Source organism: Pleurodeles waltl, chromosome 7 (assembly GCF_031143425.1).
Source record: "Pleurodeles waltl isolate 20211129_DDA chromosome 7, aPleWal1.hap1.20221129, whole genome shotgun sequence".
Lineage (NCBI taxonomy): Eukaryota > Metazoa > Chordata > Amphibia > Caudata > Salamandridae > Pleurodeles > Pleurodeles waltl.
The window spans coordinates 898,242,473-898,256,287 of record NC_090446.1 but is presented as its reverse complement, the minus strand read 5'-3'; the positions used below and the strand labels follow the sequence as shown (position 1 = coordinate 898,256,287).

The 13,815-nt window shown below is 43.9% G+C and overlaps 1 protein-coding gene across 1 annotated transcript in view; it reads right to left on the bottom strand.

The window, feature by feature from the left end:
• The window catches only part of CANX (calnexin), a 439,945-nt gene extending 431,440 nt beyond the window's left edge, over positions 1-8,505 (bottom strand). The window contains exon 1 of the mRNA XM_069199501.1: positions 8,369-8,505. The gene's annotated coding sequence lies outside the window, so the exon portion shown is untranslated. The remainder of the gene's footprint in view (positions 1-8,368) is intronic.
• Between the last annotated feature and the right edge of the window lie 5,310 nt (positions 8,506-13,815).

Sequence of the window (13,815 nt, the reverse complement as noted above, 5' to 3'; positions counted from 1 at the left end):
ACTGAGGAAATATTGAATGCATATGTGCATGCAAACATTCTAAAGCAGTGTTGTCCTACTGGTCACTTGCCTTTCCAGACCATGGCAATAAATAGATTTCATAATAGGGCAAGGCCTACAATGGCATCTTAGCAGTAACCATATCCTAATGATAAATTAATGTTCGAGGCCTAAGCCTGTATAATAAACAAGTATTTGCAATGCAATGGGTCTCGTGTTTGCTCAAATTAGAGCTATTGGCGTCATAAATTCATAACTGAACGTTTCTTGCCACATAAGTTGAAAATGTAAAGTAAAACAGTTGACATAAGTGAGCCGATTCAAAGCGCCACAGCCAGCATGAGCGTGAAGGAGGCACACAAAAGGAAGTTTGCTTGCAGTCAAACGTATCGGCAAACATGCAATTATCCACAGGGTCGGTGTCCAAGGCGGTAACAAAACCACCTGAGGAGGGTCAACGTAAAGCATTTACCAATGATAGCAAAGAATTTTTGAAAGGCAAGCCCACAAGACTTACAATAGATCAAAGCGCTTGTGCGCTCGACCTAAAAACCGCCACTGATCACAGTATCCTAAGCAATAGCCCAAAAACTGAGCAGCCCCATGATGTAGTCAGTGGTGAGCATCAATGACCATCCTGCAAAGGCCCGCATTCAAATTAGTTTGGGGGGGGGGGGGGGGGGGGGGGGGAGGGGTGTGTGTGAGAATTGTACATATGACATTAAGCATAACATTTATATATCATAAATAATAAGGATTATTATTATTAACCCCTTCTGTGCCAGGAACGTATTGGTTACATCCACCGGCACAGTGCTCCTGTGCCGAGGATGTATCCATTATGTCCTCAGCCTAGAGCTTGGAGGGAGCGCTAGCGCTCCCTCCATGGGCTTCCCTCCCACACCCCTAAGGCAGGGATGGAATGGGAAGGCTTTCCCCTTCCACCCCGACCCCCCTAGTGACACTCATAAGAGGCCACTTCCCCATCGCGCTGGAAGCTCAGCTTCCAGCACGATCGGAAGAGAATTGCTCAGCATTTCTCTTCAGACCATGTGATGGGGGCCTGAGAGGCTTCAAAAGGGAAGGAAAGGAATTTTCCTCCCTTTGAAGTCTCTCAGAGCATTTTAGAAGCCAGATCGTGAAGCGATCCGGCTTCTGAAATGCCCACTAGACACCAGGGATTTATTATAAAACGGAAACTGGCATAATGGGAGTGACCCCTTGGGCAAGGGTCGCTCCCCAGGGGGGCAATGTTTTTCAAAGCCTTTTCTGCCCTCCCTGGGGGTGCAGAAACCACTTAGGCACCAGGGATTGGTGTGTATGTATAGGTTTTCTTTAGAGGGGCAGCCCCATGGGCAAGGGTCGCTCCCCATGGGGGCACATTACTGTTGGCCATATCTGCCCCCCTTGTGGGCAGATTGGCCTATTTTTGGAAGGCCCATCTGCCCCCATTGGGGGGGGGGGGCAGAATGCCCACCAGAGAAACTTTTTTTTTCTTTCTCCAAAATAAGAGGGTGGGGCATGGCCATAACTCCACCCCAAATAAATGGGTCCAAAGCTGTTCTGCCCACCAGTGGGCAGATGGGGCAATTACCCCTGATCCACACCCCGGGGGGCAGAAAGTCTACTAGATGCCTGGGAATAAAAAATAATAATAATAATAATAATAGTGGGGTGGTGGCTACCAACCAGTATGGGCCTGGTTGTTGCCCCACCCCAACTGAAGGGGTTAACAGTCTTTCAGGGCTCCCCCGCACACTAAAACATCGTAACCCACAGCAAGCAAGAAGACATTTGATTATTTTGGGTTTTGGTTTGACATTTGGGCCATGAGAGCTTGGCTAACTCTCAAAATCGTCCCACTTGGAATGGTGAGGGCTGCACTTTGGGACACTGCCATGCAGAAAAATCCAGAAGACCTACACACATCAGAAAACTAAACATCTGGGTGATTCCAGGGTGGTGTGTTTCACATGCACCCGCACCATTTTCTTACCCACAATGCCCTGCAAACCTCCAACTTTGCTGGAAATCACACATTTTCGTGATGGAACCTTCCGGAATCTGCAGGAATCCACAAAATTCCTAGCACTCAGCATTGTCTAACCTATACCGATAAAAATTCTGCTGCACTTGTCAGCCTAAAAAAATTATTATTTTTTTTTTGCAATCTACCCTTTTGGACCCGCTTTGGTTCCCCCTCAATTTCAACATGTTTTTTCCTCTTCCCTGTCACAAGCACCTGGCCCACCTACACAAATGAGTTATCATTTTAACTGGGAGACTGAGGGGAACGTTGGGTGGTATGAAATGTATCCCAGTGCGGTGATCCCACACAGAAATGTGGGAAAAATTTGATGTTTTAGCTAAATGTGAGGTTTGCTGAGGATTCTGGGTAAGAAAACATTGGGGGATCCACACAAGTCACACCTCCCTGGACTCCCTCAGGTGTCTAGTTTTGAGAAATGTCTGGGTTTGGTAGGTTTCCCTAGATGGCTGCTGAGACTAGGACCAAAAACGCAGGCTACCCCCTCCTCCCCCCCCTCAAAAACAGGTAGTTTTGTATTTGATAATTTTGATGTGTTCGCATAGTGTTTTGGGGCATTTCCTTAACCGGGCAGTATGCCTACCCCCCAAGATTGAGGTACCATTTTTTATCAGAAGACTTGGGGGAACGCTGGGTGGAAGGAAATTTGAGGACCCTCTCTGATTCCAGAACTTTCTGTCACCGAAATGAGGAAAAGGTGTTCTTTTTGGCCAAATGTTGAGGATTGCAAATGATTATGGGTAACAGAATCTGGTCAAAGCCCCACAAGTCACCCCATCTTTGATTCCGTAGGTGTCTAGTTTTCAAAACTGCCGGTTTGCTAGGTTTCCCAAGGTGCCGGCTGAGCTAGAGGCCAAAATCCACAGCTAGGCACTTTGCAAAAAACAGCTGTTTTCTTTGGGAAAATGTGATGTGTCCACGTTGTGTTTTGGGGCATTTCCTGTCGTGGGCGCTTAGCCTAACCCACAAGTGAGGTACCATTTTTATCGGGAGACTTGGGGGGGGGGGGAAACACAGAATAGCAAAACAAGTGTTATTGACCATTGTCATTCTCAATATTTTTTCCTTCCAAATGTAAGACAGTGTGTAATAAAAAGACATCGATTTAAGAAATGCCCTGTAATTCACATGCTAGTATGGGCACCCCGGAATTCAGAGATGTGCAAATACCCACTGCTTCTCAACACCCTATCTTGTGGCCATTTTGGAAATACAAAGGTTTTCTTGATACCTATTTTTCACTTTTTATATTCCAGCAAATAAATTGCTGTATACCCGGTATAGAATGAAAACCCACTGCAAGGTGCAGCTCATTTATTGGCTCTGGGTAACTAGGGTTCTTGATGAACCTACAAGCCCTATATATCCTCGCAACCAGAAGAGTCCAGCAGAAGTAACGGTATAGTGCTCTAAAAAAAATCTGACATCGCAGGAAAAAGTTGCAAAGTAAAACGTGGAGAAAAATGGCTGTTTTTTGTTCACCTCAATTTTAATATTCTTTTATTTCAGCTGTTATTTTCTGTAGGATCTACACAATGACCCCTTGCTGAATTTATAGTTTTGTCTACTTTTCAGAAATGTTTAGCTTTCTGGGATCCAGCATTGGTTTCACACCCATTTCTGTCACCAACTGGAAGAAGGCTGAAAGCACTAAAAAATAGTAAAAATGGGGTATGTCCCAGTAAAACGTCAAAATTGTGTTGAAAAATGTGGTTTTCTGACTCATGTCTGCCTGCTCCAGAAAGCTGGGAAGACAGTGATTTTAGCACCACAAACCCTTAGATGATGGCATTTTCAGGGGGAAAAAAACGTAAGCCTTGTTCTGCAGCCCTCCCCCCCCCCCATTTTTTATTTTAAAAACGAAATGTTCGCTGTATTTTGGCTAATTTTTTGGTCTTCTTCAGGGGAACTCAGAAACTCTGGGTACCTCTAGAATCCCTAGGATGTTGGGAAAAAGGACGCAAATTTGGCATGGGTAGCTTATGTGGACAAAAAGTTATGAGGGCCTACGCGCAAACTGCCCCAAACAGCCCAAAAAAAGCCCTGGCACCTGAAAAAGGGGGGGGAGTGGGGCAGGCCTGGCAGCGAAGGAGTTAAAGAAACTTAGTTCAACTTCTTTAGTCCAGTGCATTAGGATTAAGACTTCCCTTTTTCCATTTCAATTAACTTCTACAGATAAATACAGCCAGAAACAATGTGTTTGCTGTATATATTCATTTTTAAAAGTGGAAAAATATACAGAAAATTGAGCGCCTTGTGAGCAACTCAAATTCCAGGCCACCAGCTGAGCAGACACAGCATGGCGAGTTAAAAACAGGATGAGATTTCCCCAAATACTGGCACAGGTAAACACAGATTTGTAGTAAAATGCTAAAATTTACTTGGGGGCATTGCGTTTTGTTATATCTGGTAGCTTAATCTGCTAAAAAACGACAGGCAATGTGGTAAGTAGTGCATGTATACGGCCAAAAAATAAATATGGACAAATAAAGATGGAAATGCTGAATAAATAAATCATTAAAAAAATATATATATATCTTAATTGTGATATAGCAGCAGTTCCCAACTTGGGGTCCGCAGACCACCTAGGGGTCCGTGACATATTCCAAGGGGGTCCACAAGACTGGGCCAGCAGGAAGGCACTTCTCAAGCTGAGGCATCGACAAAACATGCATTTTTTTATGCTTATTACTTTTTTATGCAGCAGTTTTAAAAACACTGCAAAGTTTCTTGTACATACATCCTCCGGGAAAAAATAAAGTGTCAAGATAACTCTAGCGATTTCTATACCTGCTAGAGAGATATCGGAGTTTTGTCTAGTGGCAGTTTCCACACAAAGATAGTATAGATGGTTAATAAGTCTGCTGCAAAGAACATGTACCATGCAAAGAACAGTATTTTATGTGCGTAGCACAGTGGGTTACTGCTTTTGTTACAGATTATTTTGTTACTGTGCAGTTCATAAGATAAAATATTAATCTAGCACAGTGAGCTATGAACTGCCATTAAAGAACTGAATGTAACTAACACAGCACAAATTAGAAAGTCATTTTTTCCAGTCTCATTGTCTGTATGCTGCAAAAAAAAAAAAAAAAAAAAAATTGCTTGCATAGCATACACTAATTATTAAAGTCAACACTAACCTCTGTGTTGTGTTCTGAATCCCGAGTTTGTGCTTCTCCAGACCAAGCACTTTTAGAAAATGCCTAGCAGTGTCGATGACATGAATCCTATGCCTTGTAGTCCCCTGTGGAGTGCTCTGACACCCTACACTGGTATGAGAGCTGCTGTAAAACAAATGAATTACATGTGACAGAAAAGCTATGGAGAGATGAGGTCGCTATGGTTTTACTTCCTTTCCTTTTCATGTGAAAAAGCTTTCTCAGATCTTATTTAACTAAAAAATTTAAACAAATAGCTTGGGAAATGTAGAATCTGACCTGAGGATTCAACTTTCTGAAATAAAACAAAACATTCAAAAGTTAGTCACTGATATGCCTCATCGGCCTTCCAATTAAATTTTTTTGATTCCCTCCTTCCCATATTTTTTTCAATATAAAATTGTTATATCTTCAGTAATATGAGTATTTGTTTGGTGTGTATTCGTTTGTGAATTACTGTTTTAATTTTAATTTGTTGCAATTTAAATCGTACAAATGGCTTGGGGGTCCCCAGCTTCCAGTAATGATTCAGTGGGTGTCCTCAGAAGTCAAAAGGTTGGGAACCACAGTGCAAGGGTATAGAAAACGCAAATGCCAGTTTCCAACATATTTTACCGAAACAATAGAAAATAAAATGCAAAAAGTGGCACGATAAGGTAGGTCGCTCTTGAGGTGCAGAGGCCTTTTTAAGGTAACATACGAAAGAGTATTTGATTTTCAAGCACGGAAATTTCTTAATTGTAAAGGATGATTTTTAACACAGAAATAGTATTTATTATGATTAACAGACACCAAATAACTCGTCACCCTCCTATCGTTCTACATACTAATGTCCTTTGCATAAGATTGATTTTCAAATCTGCTAGACATTGAAAATGTGTCTTCAATGCCATCTGAGGATAACGTAAAAGACCTAGAAAGCTAATGTTATGAAAAATTGTCATTTTATTTCCAGTCAGTCGACTAAAAAGATATCAAAAACTGAAATGTCTGAATTCTTCAGATTGGACTAACACAGCTGCAACTTTCTTTAAAACATACATGGCGCATAGCGCTCCAGATCCAATTCACCTTAAACGCAAGGCAACATTTAATTACTAAGAAAAAAAAACCATGCCAGAGGGAGAAATTTGGAGACATGAAAAATTAGACTACCAGGTTAAGTAAAAGCAGACTGTCCTTAAGACTAGCAAGAAGAACCACCAATATGCACGCTATTGTCAACCTGGAGGAGGACGTAAGGTGAACTGTAATGACTGCAGTCAAAGGTTAATCTGCTTCAGGCAGAGATCCCTCTGCACAAAACGTAAACTGCAAACTACGAACTTTAATACTTATTCAATGACGGGGAAAGTAGACGCCTTTCTCTCAATCCACGATAACACGCTGCTTTAGAACGTTTCCACATCTTGTGCAATAAAATGTTCTTACACCAATCACTGAATGACAAAGATGAGTATTTTAACTGCCTTCCCGGATGAAGTGTAACAGGATCAACCCGTCTCACAAGCACACCCTGGACAACGCCTTCATCCGTCTGTCTGTCTGTCTCTCACACACACACACAGCTCCATGAAACATCGGGTTGTTCAGCACGTCAAGCTTCCAATTTGCTAATACAACGACCACAATATGGCTGCTAAGTTTGATCGAGTGATCATTTGGCAAACACCAATGCATAGTCTTTAAAGACAGTAACTATCAACTCATCCGAAAACGTACTAATTTAAAAGAATACGCATATTACCCTACTTTACATATGTAGCACCATGTCACACATTTGAACACTGAAGAAGACAGCTTTTTGGGTGAAACAAGTGAACTACGATGGGATTTGGAGTCAGCCCACATTCAGGACACACATGGGGAGGAACTTGTAATCTGTCATTTGGTTAAGCACGTTTCTAATAGAAGTAGTCATATATGCTCAGCCAGATCTTCATTGTCATTGGGCGCTGTGAAGTGTCCCTGACGATTTATTCCATGTAACCCCGTAAACAAAATACCCTGTAATATAAAACGATAAATGCACAAAAAAATTATCTGTGATTGCGTTTACAGCATCCGCAATATTCGACGTGCGCCTGGAATGGGGCACTGTCCCCCCAAAAAATGCGATTTCACTTTACTCAATCACTCATTTCACGTTATAACGTGAAGCACGGTCGTTCATTGGGCCCATTCCATTTCCTTCAGCCTAGGATAGCAACTGTCGACCTGTCACTGAAATACAGATCTCAGGAGGTGGACGAACGTCCCCTTCACATCTACATATCCCGCCCCATCCAAGTCTGTGCCTGGGTTATTGCACCTACAGGGACAATCCGAACAAGTGGCTGGGCTTTTTAAGCAGCGAATCCAAAATGCTGAAAAATAATTAAGAAGCAGCCGGCTGGGCAGCAATAATCCTAGATTAATAATCGTCTATATGCCCCAAGTGTATAACATGCCAATTTATTCAAGAAATGTCTGGTTAAAAATAGAGGCACATATACTGTCAAACGTTATACTGCAGATCAAGACAAAGGAAACGGAACTTCACGAGTTCAATGAAGAGGCGAATACAAAATATTTGGTGTCAAACCTAAACCCTCATGTCGCACGGAACCTCGCTAACTAAACACGAACGACATTTTGATTCCACTTCAAGGGGGAGATTCACAAACAAATATTGAAAATGTACTGAACATGATACATCCGGGGCAACGGGATGTGCAAGGCCAACTAACAGGTTTATAAAACATATAGAAGGACCGAGTATTAAATCCCCATCGCATTAAATAATGCGTGTTTGACACATAACATGTCACCGGCTTTCGCATAATAGGTCAGAATGACTGAGTACCTTCTAACTACACAAAAACGTCCAAACACGTGAAATAAGCACTCACAAAAAACAAAAATGACTAAGGAAAAAATGCGCACATGGTTGCACTTTAATCCTGAGGGACATCTTCACAGGGACTGTTTTAAGGTGGGGCGCCTACAGAACTTGGGCAAGGCCTACCATCTAAGACTTCCCTTTAGCATTGTGACTGCCTGACAGAGCTAGGCCGCTATAGCCCTTTGGCTTGGATCTCAGCTGCACCCCTTTGAGAAAGAGTAAGGCGGTGAGGCAACGAAAGGGCGAGACTCCCGAACCCCCTTGCATCTATCTCACCTCGTTAGGCCTCCGCCTCAACCTGCTCAAGACCCAGCAACGGATCCGGCTTCGTCACGTGCCACAACGACGATCAGCCGAGGCAGCGGTGAAAGAGACAGACTAAACCTCAACGCCCATTGCCCCTCCTCACGCCGGTTTGTCATTGGTTATGGCTGACTGCTACGTGCCCGCCCCCACAAACGCAGAATGCTGCTATTGGTATAAATTAGACGCCCGTCAATGTGCCAAGTCAGGGCCCCGCGAAGCGTCTCTGCGTGGACCGCTTCGATTGGATAGTTAGAATTTCTGACGTTAGGATGTGTGCGCCGATTGGGTAATGGTAACGGTCATAGGACTTGAAAAGAGAAGAAAGACTTGATAAATAAGAAAGGTAATGACAGCTGGGCTGTGAAAATAGATAAAAAAAGAATACTCACGTTTAGCTTCGGTATAGTAGATAACAGTTACTTCCACTCGTCTTTTTTGCTTTTGAAAGAACGCAGATGGACCACTCTGTGTCAGGACCAGTAGCTCAGATTATGGTTCTCTTTCTTTAACTGCCATTTTAACAGCAGCCAATGTCAAAATAAAGAACTTTTAACGGCAGCAACTCCCATGAACATCATGAATACACCCATTCCTATGTCCACTAATCACAGGCACTGCCAGCCATTTTAGTGACTCCTTTTGTGCTGCTCAGTAGTCAAGATAAGTACCTCCCAGCTTCATTGCTTTTGTTTTGTATAAGGCAATGATTGTGGATATTGCGAGTTATAAGTGAGTTTGCTTCCAGAGATACATAAATACATTTTAGAAGAGGAAAGTTGGAGATTTAAAAAAATAATCGAGAATCTTCCCCCATAGACTTCTACTGAAGCAGAGGCAATTTCAGGCAGAAGACAGACAAAGCTATTTGTGGCTTACAAAGTAGTGAGTCTCCCGCCTGAGACAGGTCTATTGCCATGTATGTACATTTATGTTTGACATACATGCGAACCCTCCCGATTCAGGCACGATGCTACTGGTTTTAAGGCTAGTCTCCCACCTCCCGATTACTACATGCAAAAACTCGATCCCTTGGCAGGCTTCAGCCGACAGGGATGGTCTTGTGTTATTCAGAGTAAGTACTGCAAGTAACCTGCTCTTGCAGGTCAGCACACAACATTTTTTACACACTCTTTGTCTGTCAATATGAGAGGTAAGGAAAAACAACATATATTTGCATTTATAATATCCGATCCTGCAGAAGCACACTTGGAAGTCCCATACCAGATAATAGAAGTGATTCAGGCATCAGTAGAAGTAAATGGGAGAAATGCATTCTACAGATTATTTTTTAAAAATCTTGCACTTTCCTCTTCTAAAATGTTGGCATGTATGTTTTAAATCTTCTTTCCGGAGCTTGGAGTTACTGAATTCCGCAATGTCTGAATTCGCTGTGACTAGGTGATTATGTTACTTGCGTGTCCGCCCCTCCCCCATACACACTTCCCAGTTCATTTTATGACCACCCGTGCGCACTTCTCAGCGTGAGGACAGCACTTGCAGCCCAATTGTACATCACATGCATAGTACTTTTTCTGTGTCCATACTGCCTGTGCTTTTCTCAGACGCACTTGGCAGCTCACAAAGTTTTTAATTGTGGCAGAGAATAAGCACCTGCTCAGGGCTGCAATAATAGGAGTTGTCAAGGCCTTTTCAATATTTTCTGGCGATTTGTATGATTGCCACGCTCCGACAAACTGATATAGCTCCAATAAATGGACTGCTCCAAGTTGACTCCCTGCCCCACAGAGTCAGTAAGGGCTGTAATAAACTTGATTAAAAGCTTGCCTGAGGAGTTCATTCAGAGACTGCAGCCTTAATACATCTGGCCGCATCAGGTCTGCTACCCCCTTATTCCCACTTTGATGATTTGGCTGTGTCTTGGTGAGGCCACTTGTGGCAGAATGCTAGATTGGGAGTTATTTGACTCAATAGACTATGACCCACTTACGACCCTAATGACCCATCAGGATACTACTTTGAGGATTGGCTGGTTGAAGCCTTGGATCAATCTCTGCAGCGTTCCGTTAAAAAAGCACGAGCACAGCGCTGAAGCCTACTACACAGCACTTAGAGCAGTATGCCAAGAGGCAGAAAAATGCCCAACTCTCAACTTCGTCAGCCAGGCAGTCAGAGGGCACCAAGACTCAGAAGGCAAAAGCTAAGTCTCACAAATGGTCTCATTGTGAGACTTTAGTAAAGGTGTCGCCGGATTGGTTTGGGCATCATAGATACAGTGTTAATGATATCACTAAGTCCTCTAAACAGGTTGACCCTTCCATAGGCACCTTTACGGACACAGACTCAACCCAGTCAACTAGCTCTGATCTTGCAAAAGCAAGTGTCAAAAGTGTAAAAGGCCCAGAGATCCTCCCCTGACCGCTGAAGGTACTTTACATTCGCAGAACCTTCTAGCCTGTGACCCAGAAGAAATTCTGCATCCAAAATCTTTGGATTGGGTCCATGCTCCTGCAGTAGCAGGGCCTGCTTATGAAAAAGTTTTGCTAAAGATGTAAGGAACAGGCCGATTGCCTAAGACCAGATATATCCGGCAAAGTGGCCAACACCCCAGACATCGACCCCAGCTTGCTGACCTTCTTAAAGAAGTGTGTAAAGGACCCCGAGAAGGATTTAGATTGGCCTTGGTGTGCATTCTAAAATAAGCTCTTAAATATATCTGCTCCTCTTGCACATATCCTAGAAATGGCCTTGGATGCAAAGGAGACTGGAAAGGAGATCGGCCTGAGGTGTTGGCATGAGGGTCCCAACGTCCGACATGCTTTCTCGGAAATGCAAATTGTGCAATCTCAACAGAACGCTGTAAATCACTACTGATGAGGATTGATGCTTCATCCAAAGATCGCCCAACGGCAGACATTCTTTTATTCAGAGACAAGTTTGTTAAGGGCATTGGTACATTTATCATCACTTTTACTACAGTGGGAAAAGCATTATTGTCACTGAGAAAGGTTTTTCAGCCAAACCCTTTTTGGCATGGCTGGTCGAAGTTGTGTATGCTCTCCAGGCCATGAGTATTAGCAAGGTCCTTGGAGGATTTATGGCATCCACAAGTAAGAGGCTGGCAGGACAGATTAAAAGGCAAATGTTTTTTCTCTACTGGATCAAGCTTCTCCAGAGGCAGATACTTTATTAGTTTCAACAGTGGCGCTTTCCAACCCTCCACATGCACAACCTCTACCCGTAGCATCAGTCCTCTTTCATAAGTGGTCTTGGAGGGGCAGAGCAAAGTTATATTTCAACAACTGGATGGCGATAACAAGAGATGCCTGTCTTGGATACTGTGCAAGGCTTCAAAATATTTTTTTACCACATTCCCAACCAAGATTGGGCTCCTGTTAGAAACTGGGTCTCTAGTTGGCAGAGGTATGCACCTTGTCCAGGTAGGGACCACAATCATAGTCGGGGTAAGTCAGTTACATACCATAAATTAACCTGTGCTCACCCGCTAGTAGGGTGGCACAAATTTTCAGACTTAACTTAGGCGACAATGTATTTGTGCAGCCCCTAAAACAGTAAAACAAGGACAACATTACATTAAAGGATACCAAATCAGGTTAGTAAAATATAGTTTAATATAATGAGCAGAACAAGACTAAAACAACAAAGATCCAATAAGTATAAGTCGAGATAGGAATTTTTAAAGATTAAAATGTAATTTAGTGCTAAAAAGCATAAAGCGCCAACTGGGGATATGTAGTCACACTAGACCGGGTGAAATTTAAAAAGTGAGGCCGACTTCAATGAAATGTGGGTCAGATACAGGGACACACCTTATCCAGCTGAAAAAGTACCTGGTTGCCCCATTGATGGGCCCGATGCGTGGACTTAATCATTACTCGAACCCAGGGAACCCCAGTGAATCACTATTGGATTCAAGACCCCCAACAGAGTCACTACTTGATGCAGGAGACCCCAGCCTAAGCATTTTCGATTATTTGAATCGCAAAACAATACACAAAAATACAGAAACGAGAATTTATTAAACAAATACACACCCTTTTTAATTATTTATTTAATCCACAAACAAATATATTAAAAAAATCGAAATTTTATTGTGAAGGTTGGGCCTTTTCTAAATTGATTTGAGGCTACTGGTCGGCCATATTACATTCTCTTTGATGCAGTTGCACTACTTCCACTAATCAAAACGAGGACACTAACATAATTTTTAGCCTTCAATATTAACTTCCTTTGCATTTCTCGAACATTTTAAAATGTTCATATTTACCTTTGGCTTTTTGTTAATTTATATACCCTTTATTAATCTGTTAATATTATTTGATTTTCTAAGCAGTCGCAGACCCCAAGAGTAGACTTTGCAGACCTACAGGGATCCACCGGATCACAGTTTGGGCCGCGCTGATGTCAGCAATGCATTGTCACAGCACACCTCCCAGCACAAACGGAGGGAGGACACCGCCCACAGCGCTCCGAAGCGCCAAAGGCGCCGTAATTGGGACTCACACTTCCGCTGCGCACATCACTCTGCACCTGGACTTGGGGGCGGAAGGCTGAGGTGAAGGACACCTCCCAGCTCAAACAGAGGGAGGACACTGCCCACAACGCTCTGAAGCGCCAAAGGCGCCATAATTGGGACTCGCGCTTCCGCTGCGCACATCACTCTGCATCTGGACTCGGGGGCGGAAGGCTGGGCTGAAGCGCACCTCCCAGCTCAAACGGAGGGAGGATACCGCCCACAACGCTCCGAAGCGCCAAAGTTGCCATAATTGGGACTCACGCTTCCGCTGCGCACATCACTCTGCACCTGGACTCGGGGGTAGAAGGCTGGGCTGAAGCGCACCTCCCAGCTCAAACGGAGGGAGGACACTACCCACAACGCTCTGAAGCGCCAAAGGCACCATAATTGGGACTCGCGCTTCCGTTGCGCACATCACTCTGCACCTGGACTCGGGGGCGGAAGGCTGGGCTGAAGCACGCCTCCCAGCTCAAACGGAGGGAGGACACTGCCCACAACGCTCCGAAGCACCAAAGGCACCCTAATTGGGACTCGCGCTTCCGCTGCGCACATCACTCTGCACCTGGACTCGGGGGTGGAAGGCTGGGCTGAAGCACACCTCCCAGCTCAAATGGAGGGAGGACACCGCCCACAACGCTCCGAAGCGCCAAAGGCGCCATAATTGGAACTCGTGCTTCCGCTGCGCGGAACGTACCCAGGCGAAGACCGGGCCAAGAGCGGGCCCGTCTGCACCTGTCAGCGGCCGACAGAGGCTGGGCTGGGCCCACCGTCTTGGTATTAATTTAAAAAGTTAATTCTTATCAGCTACATTTTAAGCATATAATTTCACATTGTTTGCACAAAAAGTAATTTGAGCCCATTGTATACTGTGTCAGGGTTTGATGCCTAAGTAGGCCACGCTTATTTTCTCACTTACCATAAG